This window comes from Bubalus bubalis, chromosome 21 (assembly GCF_019923935.1).
Source record: "Bubalus bubalis isolate 160015118507 breed Murrah chromosome 21, NDDB_SH_1, whole genome shotgun sequence".
Taxonomy (NCBI): domain Eukaryota; kingdom Metazoa; phylum Chordata; class Mammalia; order Artiodactyla; family Bovidae; genus Bubalus; species Bubalus bubalis.
In genome coordinates, this window is record NC_059177.1 from 53108243 (window position 1) to 53124343 (window position 16101).

The window sequence follows — 16101 nt, forward strand, 5'->3', positions numbered from 1 at the left end:
TTTAAAGACCTTCTGTCCAAATATGGTTACCTTATTTTCGAGCGCATCGCTGGCGAGGCATCGCGCCTGGCGCATTACAACAAGCACTCGACTATCACATCCAGGGAGATCCAGACCGCCGTGCGCTTGCTGCTACCTGGGGAGCTGGCCAAGCACGCCATATCCGAGGGCACTAAGGCTGTCACCAAGTATACCAGCTCAAAGCAAATATAATATGCCTAGCCGCTGTTAACGGAGAAGGCAATGGCACCCCACTCCAGTACTCTTGCCTGGAAAATCCCATGGACGGAGGAGCCTGGTAGGCTGCAGTCCATGGGGTCGCTAAGAATCGGACACGACTGAGCATCTTCACTTTGACTATGAAGTACTAGGGTTCCAACTAGGGTTGGAACTTCAACACATGCATTTGTTAGGACACAGTTCAATCCATAACAAAGGGTCTTGGCTCTCTTGTTAAAAATCATTTGTGAGAGTTTAATTCTAGTTTCTGTGTTCTGTTCAGTTGATCTGTGTGTTTGTCTTTATTCTATTACCATACTGTTTTGATTATTGTAGCTTTGTATGTAGTAAGTTATGAAATCAGGAAGTGTGAGACTTTTTAGTTCTTCAAAATTATTTTGGTTATTCAAGTTTCCTTGAGATTCCACTTATATTTTATTGTGGATTTTTCTATTTCTGAAAAGAAATGTCATTGGGATTTTGAATTTGTAGGTCACTTTGGGTAGTATTGACATTTTAACAATATTAACTTTCAATATATGAACACAGGATATTCTTCCATTTATTGGTATCTTCTTTAATTTCTTTTAGCATTGGTAGTCTTCAGTTCACAAGCTTTTCATCTCCATGGAAGTGTTTTACTCTTTTTGATGCTGTCATACATGTAGCTGTGTTCTTAATTTCCTTTTCAGGTTGTTCAGTTGTTAATGTATAGATGTGCAACTAATTTGAGGGTGTTGATTTTATATTCTGCAACTCTGCTAAATTCATTTACTAGTTCTAACCATTTATGTGTGTGTGTGTGAGAGAGAGAAATTTCTATATATAAGATCATGTCATCTATTCAAGTGAAAGCCTCTCAGTCGTGTCCAGCTTTTTGCGACCCCATGAACTATACATCCATGGAATTCTTCAGGCCAGGATACTCGAGTGGGTAGCAGTTCCCTTCTCCAAGAGATCTTCCCAACCTAGGGATCAAACCCAGGGATCAAACCCAGGTCTCTGGCATTGCAGGTGGATTCTTTAACAGTTGAACCACCAGGGAAGCCCAAGAATACTAGAGTGGGTAGCCTATCCCTTCTTCAGTGGATCTTCCCAACCAGGAATCAAACTGGGGTCTCCTACATTACAGACAGATTCTTACCAGCTGAGGTACCAGGGAACAGCCCATGTCATCTGTGAACAGAGATAATTTTATTTCTTACTTTCCAATTAAAAAAAGTGCATCCAAATTGGAAAGTAAGAAGTAAAAAAATTTTTTTAAATGTCATCTGTGAACAGAGATAATTTTATTTCTTACTTTCCAATTTGCATGTACTTTTTTTTTGTTTCCCCTTGGTGGCTTCCCTGGTGGCTTGGACAGTAAAGCATCTGCCTGCAATGGGGGATACCCGGGTTCGATCCCTGGGTCGGGAAGATTCCCCTGGAGAAGGAAATGGCAGTCCACTCCAGCACTCTTGCCTGGAAAATCCCATGGACAGAGGAGCCTGGTAGCTACAGTCCATGGGGTCGCAAAGAGTCAGACACGACTTCACTTTTCACTTTTTTTTCCTTAGCTGTCTAAAACTGCCAATTCTAATGTTAAGTAGAAATGGCAGAAGTGGACATCTTTTTCTTATTTCTAATCTTAGAGGAAAAGCATTATTTTTTTCACCATTGAGTATGATGTTAGCTGTGGGTTTTTTATATGTGGCCTTTATTTTGTTAAGACACATGCCTTCTATTCCTAACTTGTCAAGTGTTTTTATCATGAAAAGATGTTAAAGAGTGTTGAATTTTGTCAAAAGCTTTTTCTCCATTAACTGAGATGATCATGTGGGTGTTTTCCTTCATTCTGTTAATGTGACATATTATATTGATTCAGCTTCATATGTTGAGCCATAATTGCATTCCAAGAACAAATCTCACTTGGTCATGGTGTATAATCCTTTTCAGTTCAATTCAGTTGCTCAGTCATGTTCGACTCTTTGCGACCCCATGAACTGCAGCATGCCAGGCCTCCCTGTCCATCACCAACTCCCAAAGTTTACCCAAACTCATGTCCATTGAGTTGGTGATGCCATCTAACCATCTCATCCTCTGTCGTCCCCTTCTCCTCCTGCCCTCAATCTTTCCCAACATCAGGGTCTTTTCAAATGAGTCAGTTCTTCGTATTAGGTGGCCAAAGTATTGGAGTTTCAGCTTCAACATCAGTCCTTCCAATGAACACCCAGGACTGATCTCCTTGAGAATGGACTGGTTGGATCTCCTTGCAGTCCAAGGGACTCTCAAGAGTCTTCTCCAACACCACAGTTCAAAAGCATCAATTCTTCGGTGCTCAGCTTTCTTTATAGTCCAACTCTCACATCCATACATGACTTCCAATCCTTTTAACATGCTGCTAATTTGGTTTATTAGTTTTTTGTTGAGGGTTTTTGCACCAGTATTCATAAGGGATATTAGTCTGCAGTTTTCTTGTCTCTTCATCTGGCTTTGGTATAATGGATAATGCTGGCCTCATAGATATAAGAATTTAAGAAGGATATGTACTAATTCTCCTTTAAATGTTTGGTAGAACTCACTAGTTAAGTCATCTGATCTAGGGCTCTTCTTTATCAAGAATATTTTGATTACTGATTAAATCTCCTTTCTAGTTACAGGTCTGTTCAGATTTTCTGTTACTAGAAGCCATATGCAGATCTGGGGGGAGAACATTCTGGGCAGATAGAAGAGTAGGTGCAAAGGTCGAGGTGGAAGTGTGGTTGAAGAGGAGCAGAGAGACTCATGACTGAAGAAGAGTGTTTGGGGTGGGGGAGGAGTAGGAGATGGGGTCAGAAACGTGGTGAGACCAGATCAGATAGGGTCTTGTAAAGAATGAGACTTCATGGCAAGTTATGGGAAGCTTTCCATGACCAGGCCCCTTTCTCCTCCCCATCTCCCTTCCACCAGCTCTCCACCTTTTGCCCTGCACTGTGGATATCCTGTAATTACCTAGAACTTAGGCTGCTCCTCTCTTTGCCTGGCTAAGCCCTGCTTACTCCTCACAGACCACCCTGGACACCCATTCTTCTGAGAGGCTGTCCCTGACATCCCAAGCTACATGGAGCACACGTCCCTGGGCTTTGATGGTGCCCTGCAGCTAAGTCCTATAAGACCTCTTATCTTCATGACTAGAAATTTTCTCTGTAGGCTGGTCATTTTTGGGTTCCCAGCCTCTGGCTAACAACAGACACTGATAAGATCGATCATCTGCACCCTCTGGTGCACCCTCCTGAGCAGAGAGGCTGATGCCCCAGTGTGTTCTTTTGCTCTGAGTATCAGCTCAGTTGGAATCCTTCCTGGGTCCCAAACATCTGATTCTGACTCTTGGTTCACGCTGTGTGTAGTGGGGCAGGGATGGCAACAGTGAACTGGGACAGTATCTTTGTCAAATAAATTTAAGAGGAGGAACTGAAACTACACATTCTCATTATCACAGACTTTTCCTTCTTGCTATGTACTTCTTCCAATTTTTGTGTTCTCATCAGAGTGTGATCTTGTTCTGACTAAATGAATCAGCTGAGTTTGGATTATTCATCTTAGCAAAAGCATGGGAATGGAGCATGTGGTTGGATGGACCTGCTCATCGACAGGGGGTGGAGATGGGTGGAAACTGACATAGCCTCTCTGGAGAGTATCTTTCACTAACTGTACATTAGCTCTTAAAATGGTTCTTACCTTTTCACCCAGGAACATTTCTAAATATGATCCTAAAGAACTGATCAGAGATATTTGTACAGGAATATTCAACACTGTACTAACATTCATACTGAAAAGTGGGAGACAGCCTAAGTGCCTAACAATATGTGCCTGGTTAAGAAATTACAGTATACCCATATGACGAACTGTATGTGGTCTTAAAAATTATTTTGGAGAACTGAAATGACATAGGGAAATGTGATGCAGTGCAAAGTGAAAAAAGAATGGTATTTCACCTACCCCTCTGAAAAAAGATCAGAATACCTCACCTCATAACATTGAAAATAGTTATTGCTAAGTTGTGTTACTATTGGTGAAGTTTTGAGTTTATTTTTGTTGTATCTCTCTAAATTTTCAGTAGTCACTATGTGTTTTTTAAATGACTTTCATATGTATTATGAAATATTTCAAGCATTCAAAAATATAGGAAGCAATGAGCAGATATATATATTAGCTCTTTACCTCATACAGAAAAATAATTCCAGATTGAGTATGGTACATTAGTGTGAAAAGCAAATTGGAGAAACTTTGAGAAAAGAATTATAGAATTCCCTGTAGGATCTCAAGACCGAAAAGACTCTCTTCAGCAAGACGTGTTTTACTTAAAGATTTCTGCCTAACCAACCAGTCCCAGACTTAACGGCTTGAAACACCCATCTTTTGTTGTTGATGATTCTGTGGATTGGCCGTTTAGGCCGGCCTTATCTGGACAGTGCTTATGGTCCTTGCGGGGCTCACTCATGAACTATGGCCAGCTGCCAGTTAACTGGAAACTGGCAATTGGCTGGGGCCACCGGGTCTCTGAGCCATATGATCTCATCATCCAGGAGGCCAGCTGGGGTTCATTCCATGGCAGCTGGCGGAATTGCAAGAGAGAGCCGCGCTCTGCGCTCACAACTGCCACAGCATCTCTTCTACTGCATTTCCTTGGCCGGAGCAAGCAGTGAGACTGACGAAGGATGGAGACAGAGTGCACCTCCTAACAGGAGAGGCTGCAGAGACACTGCACAGAGGGAGAATAATTGGATCAAAAATAGTGCGGCCGTTTATGCAGGCTGCCACAAGAAATAAAATGCACAAAGGAAATGCAAATCATAAAGGAAAAGGCTGATACACTCAAATACACTGAAACAAAAATCTTCTGTATAAAAACCGATACTTTGAGCATGTATTACTTTTAACATCACAGAGTAAAGACAGGTAGCTCAGGGTGCTGCAGCAGAACACGTTGTCTTTTTTAAAGCGCTGAAGAGCGTTAAAAAAAATCTAGTATGTAAACAGCTCAGCTTTCAAAATGGGGAAAGTATTGGATCAGTAATCCCATTATCCTTGGATGCTTTCTTCTCAAACAAGCATGTTAGAAGACTTAATAGTAGAGCCTACCTCCTGCATTTGAAAAGGAATTGCCCCCACAGAAATCGTTATTCTGGGATATATCTATTGTGTATAATAAGGTGTGCCCTTGAAATTGTGTTTCTTCACCTTAATTCTTGTTACTTCAAAAGGATCCTCAAAGCAATCACCAGAATTTTGAGAGGAAGTCCTTTTTCCTTTTTTTTAGAGAAGTGAAGAAATTGATACGTTCTGTCTTCATGAGAAAGTGAGAAGGAGCTGAGGTCAAGAACAGACTTAGGGGGTGACAATTTTTTTTTTCCCTGAATCTGTCCTCAAGAATGCATCCTCATCCTTGCGTATGACTTGGCATGTGACCAAAACACAGACCTCTCCCCATGGCCTCCTCCAAGGCCACATATGAATGATTTGGGGTCAGACCATGTAATGAGTTATCCTAGAGGCTTACGGCCCTGAATAGGGTGAAAAGAGGGGGCTAGGATTTCTTAAGGATGTTAACACAAGTGCACCTCCATGAGCAGCAAGAAGCTGTGTCAAAATGGCTCAAAGGAAAACCAAGCAGCCCTGGTTTCTCTCTGGATTATGCCCACAGAGGAAAGGAGAGAAAGAGAACAACAGTGAGAGAAGAAGAGGGTCCCAGAATCTTCCAGATGCCTGTGTCACCTGCCCTCCATTCTCGTTTACTCACTGTGCCAGCCAACATCCTGGAAAGAGCCAGGTTTGGGCTCAGAGATCTTTACATAAAGAACATCTTGGAGAGTGGGTCACCTCTGCCTTTGAAGGGCCAGCAAAGTCGACAGCTGAGCGCTGGTGTGGTCTCCTTACCCAGCCAGGCACAGGATCTTCCTGCCAAAGTGGAGGGTACCACAAAGCACACCTCCTTGCCACCTACTGGCCCAGCTCTCCAAGTGGGAGGGCAGGCTGGTGCCTCACTGATGTATGTCAGGGCCCCCTTGGCACAGATGCCCTAGCACTGGTGATAAATCTGGCAGCATCTCGGCCTTGGACAGCCCTGGCCAGAAAGGCCTGCAAGCACTGTGTGGCAGGCCTGTAAGACGGGAGAAGAGCCTGGTTACTAAACTCAACCCAGAGCTGCCAGCCTTTGGAGGAGGGACTGCTGGGGCAAGGGCCACTGTCCTATTCCTGTGGCGCCAGGAAGGTGGGACCTAGGGCTGCCCTAAGGGACAGCCAACAGAGAAAGGAAACTGTTCATTCCTCAGTGAAGGTGTCCTGAAGCATGAGCGCACTGCACTGGAGGGTTGCCCACGAGCCAGGATAACTAGTACCAGGTCATGGACAGCCTTTGAACCAGCTGCAAATCTGCTGCTCACAGATATTGGGGAAAATTAGACATTCTGCCAACCCAGAGAATCCTCTCCACGTATGTGGAAAGGAAAGAAAACAGGCTTACTATTGACTAAGTGTTAAACCGGATTACAGTATGTGCCACAGGCTCCCACTGATGAGATTACAAAGGCAGAAGGAAAGCTACCTAGTGGCTACACCCATTGTGAACTTGTGCCTAAGACGATGGCAGCTTGTCTTACGGGAGGAGGACCGGGCCGCACCATTTGCTATGCATTCTCTCATACTTCACCCAAGCTCACCTGCTAACTGGGAGGCAGGGGCAGCTGTGCTAGCTGATTGCCTCTATCTGAATTGCCTCTGTCTCTGTGACAAGCAGGATTCCCTAATAGTTCAGTTGGTAAAGAATCCGCCTGCAATGCAGGAGACCCTTGTTTGATTCCTGGGTCCGGAAGATCCGCTGGAGAAGGGATAGGCTACTCACTCCAGTATTCTTGGGCTTTGCTTGTGGCTCAGCTGGTAAAGAATCCACCCACAATGCAGGAGACCTGGGTTCGATCCCTGGGTTGGGAAAATCCCCTGGAGAAGGGAAAGGCTACCCACTCCAGTATTCTGGCCTGGAGAATTCCATGGAATGTAAAGTCCATGAGGTCACAAAGAGTTGGACACGGCTGAGCGACCTTCACTTCACTGTGACAAGCTGACAGGTACAGCTTAGAGCAGGTGCCCAGACTGAACTCCATGGTAACAAGGAGATAAGGGCGCTGTTTTCCTTGGTGTTTATCTTTCAAAGAGATCTCAAAAACATTGAGCACTTAAAAAACATTCCTGGGTTTTAAAGCTGCAAAAGGCTTTACTTAGCTCTTCCAGATACTTAAGTTCTATCTTAAGGGACAGAGGACGGATTTACCAACATCAGGTTTCTCATGTATCAAAGCAAGGGAGGAAGTTTCTTTGCTTTTTTGGCCACCAGGAAAGCTGAGTTTTAAAATTTTCCCTTACATAGGTGATGGCAAGGCACTAAGAACTGGGCAAGGCTTGGGTCTTCTTCCCTAAATTCTGCGGGAGATTCCACAGTTTCCAAAAGGAAATGATTAGGGAGCTGGTGGTGACCAATGGATGACACAAAGGGAATTTTTTCCAGACCTGAGAGATTGCTTTCCTGCTGGAGTGATTGGATGCCTTTCGTTCAGTTAGAGGTGGTGTTTTTTCAGTGAACCTGCCAGATACAGCTTGTCCTCGTCTCTGTGAATGATGTCTGAAGTTCTCTGTGGGGTCCAGAGCCCCTGAGATGCATTGCAGGGACTCAGCACACAGGGAAAGTATGCAACCGCCTCTCATCACAGGGCCAGCCCTGAAATGGCCACTCCATGTGCCCCGGGGGGTCTCTTTCTGTGGTCTCAGAGTACTCTTGGCGGGGGCCCCCTTTTAACACCTAAGCCATCTCACCTCTGTGTGAAGCACAGTCATTTCCAGCAGTGGAAGATTGCAGATGTTTCCAGAGTTGCTTCTGCAAACCGCAGGCATTTTCCACAGCACCCCATCCCCTGCCTCAAGTCGGGGGTGTCACGGAGGCAGTGCGGCCTGAGCAGAAGGACTCATTCTCTCTGGAACAGCACCGTGGAAACCACGGCTACATTGCAGACCCCTCCCCAAGAGAAAGGATGCAGGCGTGGCAGCAAAGAGACTGCAAGAAAGATTCCAAGAGGAGGCTGTGACTCCATGCCTCTAGGCAAAAGAGGGTTGCAGAGCAGCAGAGGGCCACCGTCATGTCCTTGGTTGCTTTCCTAGTGAATTTGGTGCCATTCCAAGGCCCAAACACCCCGTCTTTCATGATGCCTTCCTACTCTCCCCGAACCCCAACTGCCCCTGCTCCTTCCCGCCTCCCACCATTTCAACTGAATAACTAAATGACTGTGATCCTTCACATTTTTTTTTTTTTGCTTCAAAAGCAAGAAATAGTCATTATAGAAAATCTATGAAAGAAAAAAAACACAATCCCTCCATCTTGATGGACATTTTTCTATGCTTTCTCTTGTCCATTTTGTATATACCTTAAAAAAAGTAAGAATCAGACTGACTGTATTGCTTTGTAAGCCACTTTGTCATTTTGATCTTATCTATGTTTTCCTGTGTTCTTCTAGAACATCATTTTTTAAAATTTTATTATATTGAGGTATAGTTGATTTATAATGTTTTAATTTCTACTGTATAGCAAAATAATTCAGTTATATATATATATGTATACATTCTTTCCCATATTCTTCCCCACTATCGTTTATCACAGTATATGAAATATAGTTCCCTATGCGGTGCAATAGGACCTTGTTGTTTATTTATCCTGTATGTAATAGTTTGCATCTGCTAATCCTAAACTCCCAGACTGTCCCTCCCCCACCCCCATGTCCCTTCTTTGGTCACCACCGGTCTGTTCTCTATATCTATGAGTCTGTTTTTCTTTCATATTTATGTTCATTTGTATATTTTAGATTCCACATATAAGTGATATATGGTCCTTGTCGTTCTCGTTCTGACTTATTTGACTTAGTATGATAATCTCTAGGTTCACCCATGTTGCTGCAAATGGCATTATTTCATTTTTCATGGCTGAATAGTATTCTAGTATACAGCATATCGCATCTGCTTTACCCACTTACCTGTCAGTGGATGTGTAGGTTGCTTCCACGTCGTGGCTGGTGTAAATAGTGCTGCAGTGCACGCTGGGGTGCACGGATCTGTTCGAGGTATAGTTTTGTCTGCCTACGTGTTCAGAAGTGGGATTGCAGGATCATACGGCAACTCTTCTTTTTAGTTTTTTGAGGAATTTCTACTGTTTTTCCATAGTGGCTGCATCAGTGTGCACTCCCACCAGAGTTGTAGAAGGATTCCTTGTCTGCACACTCTCTTCAGCATTTGTTATTCGTAGACTATTTTTTTAATATTCATTTATTTATTTGATTGCACTGGGTCATAGCTGTGGAAGATCTTTGATCTTGGTTGTAGCATGTGGGTTCTTTACTTGCGGCGTGTGAACTCTTAGTTGTAGCATGGGGGACCTGGCTCGCTGACCAGCGATCACAGCCTTGTCACCTGCGCTGGGAACACAGTCTTAACTATTGGACCACCAGAGAAGTCCCCGGAGACTTTCTGATGATGGCCATTCTAACCGGTTTGAGGTGATTTGCATCTCTCTAACAATTGGTGATGTTGAGCGTCTTTTCATGTGCTTACTGGCCATCTGTATGTCTTCTTTGGAGAAATGCCTACTTAGGTCTTCTGCCTATTTCTTGACTGGGTTGTTTGGTTCTGTGTTATTGAGTTGTATGAGCTAACTGTATATTTTGGAAATTAAGACTTTGTCAGTCACATCAATTGCAAATATTTTCTCCCATTCCATAGGTTGTCTTTTCATTTTTTTAAAATGGTTTTCTTTGCTATATTAAGTTTGACTAGTTTCCATTTGTTTATTTTTGCTTTTATTTCTATTGCCTTAAGGGACCGACCTAAGAAAACAGTGGTACAATTTATGTCAGAGAATGTTTTGCCTGTGTTCTCATCTAAGACTTTTATGGTGTCCTGTCTTATACTTGTCTTTAAGCCATTTTGAGTTTATTTTTGTGTATGGTGTGAGGCTGTGTATAATATCTTTTTGATGCTTATGGACTGGGGTTTATTTGAGGAAGTAGAGAACAATGATTAAAACTGTGGGCTGTGCAGTTGGACCACCTGTGTTGAAATCCTGACTTGGTGACCTTAAGAAAATCAACTTCTCTGAGCCTCAGTTTCCTTATCTGTAAAACGGGGTTAATCCTCACTGGGTTCCATGAATAGTGAAAATATGCATAGTACTTAAAACAGTGTCTGGCTCATATAAGCACTATACAGACGTTAACTGTTCTTGCTTTATTCAAAGTAATGTAGAGCTGAGTGTTTAAGAGTCAGAGTTTCTCTTCTAAGTATCACTGCAGTGACCATCCATGATTTTTCCTTAGGATAACTGGAATTTCTGGGTTATAGTATTTACATATTTTAGGGTTTTCATATGTATGCCAAATGACTTTCCATCAATATGGAACCAATTTAAAATTCACCAGTGTAGGTATGTGTCACAGTGCATGGTAACACAGGATAAAGGATGACGAAGGTCAGATCAAACTTAAAACTTGTATAACCATGGCCCTCCACTTTCAGACAGTGTAACAAGCCAGTCGTATGTTATTCTCCCCTTGTTAAATCACAGGTCATGCACGCAACCGGCTCTCTACGTCCTCTCTATAAAGAGGGAGCGCTGAGAGACAGAACTGTGTGCCATTGTGCAGCTGTTCTGTCCAGAGGAGTAGTCAGTAGATGAGGAGGGAATTGAATTGACTGACTATTTTTAATGTTTTTAGAAGAAGCAAACTCGGCCCCTTAAAATCATAGCAAGTCTTTGTTGGAAGTCTAAATTTAAAGAGTTAGTGAAGAATTTCTCCTCTGTCCATTTCACATTAGCCTTTCTGCCACTAGACCTTAAGCCCAGCACAAACTCAGTGGGTCCCAAAGCGTTGTCCACTTCACCCCTTGAATCCAGCCTTATGCTGGCAGGTATAGGGAAGCTCTTCCCTCTGCACTGGAGAAATAATCACATAAAGATTATACAGAGGTGATTACAATCAGTCACGTCTACCTTTGGTCAAGTGTGTGGCATGAACACCACGTTCTCCATCCCACCAAGAAGAACCCAGTAAACAGACCACTTTTGTCGATACAAGTAGAATTGGGGCTGCAGACAAGAAACAACAGTTCTCACGCAGAGCAGACAGAAGATTCCCAGAGGTCTAGACTTTGATGTGATTGGGGCTTCTCAAGGCCTGTGGCTTCATCAGTGTTCACAAGAGCCAAGAAACAGGAGTGGGGAGTTTATCTCTGGCTCTGTGGAACACTTTGCTGTTACAAAGCATATTCTCATTAGAGCCTCAACACAACTCTTCAACATATGCAGGGGAAACAAGGCCAGTAAGCTAAAGGGGTATGTCCAGGGGTTGCACAGCTCAACAGAACAGAACTGGAACCTGAACCAGTCTTCTGGCTCCTAGTTGCCCCCTCCAGTATAGATGTGAGGTTTCTGCTTAGGCCAGGGGACTCCGGTCAGGACATCTCTGCACACTTTGTGAGACAGGCAGTCATGTGACTATCAGAGTTTGGTTTCATTTTGTAAATATGTAATACTGATATTAATTCTTCCTTGCATCTTGTGATGATTTTGAAACATGCGTGAATTCTTTGACACACCTCACGTTAAGGAGTAGAGTCTGTGTCCTCTCTTCTTGAACTTGGACAGGCCCAGTGGCTGCCTTAATGAATAAAACATGGGAGGAGTGATGCTGTGACTTCTAAAGTCAGATTAGAAAAGATCGTGCAGCTTCTGCCAGTGTTTCTTTAAGACACTCACTCCAGGGTTCCAGCTATAAGGAGTCTGGCTACTCTAAAGCCGTTTGGGGAGCCCTCTTAGAGAGACTAGAGAGGTGAATAGATCTATACATGGATACATGAATAGATTGAGCTCCATCTGTTCGAGTCTTCTAAGCCAAGGCTGTAGTCATATGAGTGAATAAGTGTTCACAATAACCATTGCCCCAGCCACTGTCTTTCTCCAGCCCCCAACAGAACAAAAACTGCCTTGTCCCATCACCTGCAGGTTGGTTTTGCTTTAAGCCACTGTTGGGGGTGGCTTGTTACACAGCTATAGCTGATCAGAACAAGTCCTATTGATTTGTTTAATAGCAGTTCATATTTATAGAAAATCATATCATATTCTCTAATCTGGGACTCCTTCTTCCATGCTTCTGATTTGAGTTCCCTATCCATATTCCAGGCAAAATCATTCCCTTGGTGGCAGTGACCCGAAGATTAGAAATTATTTCTGGCTCAGAAACATACATCGTTCTCATGAATGGTGGTTGCTATTTCCATTATTAATGAAACCATACTAAACAAACTAAGGCCTTCAAAGTCTTCCCCTTTACATGCTCTCCTGCCCCAGAGGAGGAAACTGAGGCTTTCACTTACCTCAGGTTGCACAATTGTCAATAGGGGAGATCAGAACCCTGGTCTCCAGGCAACCAGATGGATGTCCTCATTATTCCATTTCATCACTTCCTGCCCAGAACTTGAAATAGACTGTGCCATCTTTTGGACCCAAAACAAGAGTAAGTCTGAGGCAGAGGAATACTGTAGGCCAACAGGCCATACCAGAGTAGAGAGAAAACTAATTAATATCCTCCTCATTGACCTTCTAGTATGTTAAGAAGTAGTTGACTGTAGGTCAAATCAGGACCCCATTCAAGCCAATACATTTGTGTAAACAGCTATTAAAAACAAACAGAACCAAACAACATAAAGCTGAAAAAGCAGGGATCTCTTTTCACTGAAAGGGTGAAATCAGTGAGAGTTGCTGTGGCTTGCTTGTGTATTAATTACATGAGGAGGCCAGGGAAGATGTGGGAGTAGAAACAGCTCTGAAATCCTCCCTCCCTCACAAAGGTAATAACCACCAAAGTTTTGTGTTTGTGTTTTGTTGTTTTTTTTTTTTTAAAGACAAAACAAAACAGAAGTACATCAGCAGCTATCAAACCAATAAAGGAGCAAATGTCACAAGATGTACCGCTTTGCGAAGTGCTGTCAAAAGCAGAACTAGAAAATTCTTGACACCAGAGAGTGCCTTCCCCCAGAACTAGTGTGAATGGGAAATGGGTGGGGAGCAGGAGGATGTGGACTGGAAGCTGAGTGGACAGATTCTGAAAAGTATTACTTAAATCCCCAGTTTTAAAGAAGTAGATGGGGAAGGACAGTTGCCAGAGTAGAAACCCTTTCTACCAACATACCAAAGATTAAAAACAAACTCATCACAGGTATAAAGAAGAAAACAGCATTGCTTATAACCTCTTCTCTCACTGATAGCACTAATTAATATGAATAGTTATGTTTTATATCATCAAAATCATGTGATATATACAATTTTATGTCCTTTATCTCACTGAGTATTTCACCTTAAAAATTACCTCACATCATTAAAAATGGCCCACATATATCACTTTTGGGAACTGTATAGTATTTGTTGTTGGTGGTTGGTTTTAGTCGATCAGTCATGTCTGGCTCTTTGGCGACCCAATGGACTGTAGCCCACCAGGCTCCTCTGTCCATGGGATTTCCCAGGCAAAAATACTGGAGTGGGTTGCCATTTCCTTCTCCAGGGGATCTTCCCAACCCAGGGATCGAACTCTCATCTCCTGCACTGGCAGGCAGATTTTTTACCACTGAGCCACCAGGGAAGCCCCCATTTGTTTGGGAAGTATTTGTTGACTCAACCATAATTTAGTTATTTTCTTATTGCTGGATATTTCCCCAAATTTTCAATATTATAAATAATACATTATTAAACCACATTGTGTCCTATCTATGTTTTCCAGAGATATGCTTCTCTCTTAGCCTTCCCTTGTAAACACCCAGAAATAACTGGAACAGAATATGATAAAGAGAGAGAACATGGTGTTGTTACAAAAGTGGAGGTTAATGAGCTGGTAAAATGCAATATTATACCATATCATGTCATTAGAATATAATTTACCCCAAAGCTTAGGACAGTTGTGGATATTTGGATTATTTAATTATTTACCAGGTTATCTACCATGAATGTATATCACTTTATAACCAAGAAATTAAGCTTCATTTAAAATAAATTTTATTTTAAGTAATAGTTGACTTTTTTAAGTTCAAGATGACAGCCAACCACATTTATCACCCCTCTCTTTTGAAAACTTGTGGAAATAAGATTAAGAGTTCCAGGGGTGGATAAAATCACAACACTGTGTATAGAGAAGAGGGCAGCAGACCAAATGATGATGAATTTGTAAAGATGGCAAGTGGATGGAATACTGTCTGTAAAATCTGAATTATGGAGGCCAGTGCTTATAGCACTTCGGGAGCAGCTGTCAGAGTGAACATTAGTGACCAGGGCAGCATGGGGCTTTCTCATCAGTCCCCCAGAGGTGACAAGTACACAGACCAGAGTGTGTGTGAAAGGAGGTGACTGATGGAAAGCACCTAAAATGCTTTGAGAACAGCCCTCCCCGCCCCACTGAGCACCAACGCTGTGGACCAGAAGTGGCAGTTTGTACCACAAAGGTGAAGCTGGATAAATCATTTTTCCAAATAAATGAAAGCTGACAGGGAGCGGCTAGGGCTCACAGTAGGGTGGGGACAGGTGGAGCCCGCTTGCCTTCTCCCTGCTCTCCCAGCTGAACATGAAGCCCCCCAGTTCCCCTTCCACACCCAGAAGGCTCACCATCAGCCTTCTTGTTCAGAGGAGAGGAAATGATCTGCAGTTACCTCAAGTAACACCCAGCCTGGTGCAAATAAATAGGGATGGGCCCTATTCACACAGAACAGTAAAAAGGAAGGACTGAGACAGGTACTGAGAACAAATGAGCCTGGAGGAGGAGGGCCTGAGGAATGAGAACAAAAAGAACCCTAAACTAGACTTATCCTCGTGGGAAATCAAGAGTATGCATCCAGAAGACAACAACCGTCTTCTAAAAAGGAGCAGTTGGAAACTAGGAAAGAGTTTGTTTTAAATCACTTGTGAACTATATTTTTAATAATTATAATGCATGGAATAAAAAACAAAATTCAAACAAAAGACTACACTATAAAGTTTAGAAGATCTTGCAGAATAGAGAGTAAATTGACAAGTGGATAACTTGAAAAAATACACAAAAGGTCAATCCAGATGGGCAAATGTTTATGTAACAAGAGTTTCAGGAGAGAAAGGGGAAGAGTGAAAATGGAGAGGAGGAAATAAAGAAATAATTGAAGAATATCTCCCAGCATGGGAGAAAGACAGAAGTTTCGGTTTGAAAAATCCCAAGTACCAAGCATAATGAATAAAGAATAATCCATAGAAATAATCTCATGTAATTTCAGAGTACTGTGTATAAGAAGAAATGCTAAATGCACTCAGACAGAGACACGTAACCAACAAAAGTGTAAGATGATTAACATCATTCTTCTCATCTGCAACCAGTGCTTGAAGATGGAGCAGTTACCTTCAAAGATCAAAGAAATAATTTTGTACCTAGAATTTGATGCATTATCAAATTATTGATCCACTGTGGAGGAGAAAAGCATGCAGGAACTCAGACTCCCAGACACCTTCTGAAAAGAAAATTATTTGATGATGTACTGCCCAAGAAAGAGAAAGATATGAAAACTAAAACCCATAAAACCAAACTAGAAATGCGATTAAAAGAAACTCCACCCCAGATATGCAGTTAGCCTAGTCAAAAGTCAGTAGAGTTTGGTGCATGTAATAAATGCTTTTGAACTGTGGTGTTGGAGAAGACTCTTGAAAGTCCCCTTGGACTGCAAGGAGTTCCAACCAGTCCATTCTGAAGGAGATCAGCCCTGGGATTTCTTTGGAAGGAATGATGCTAAAGCTGAAACTCCAGTACTTTGGCCACCTCATGCGAA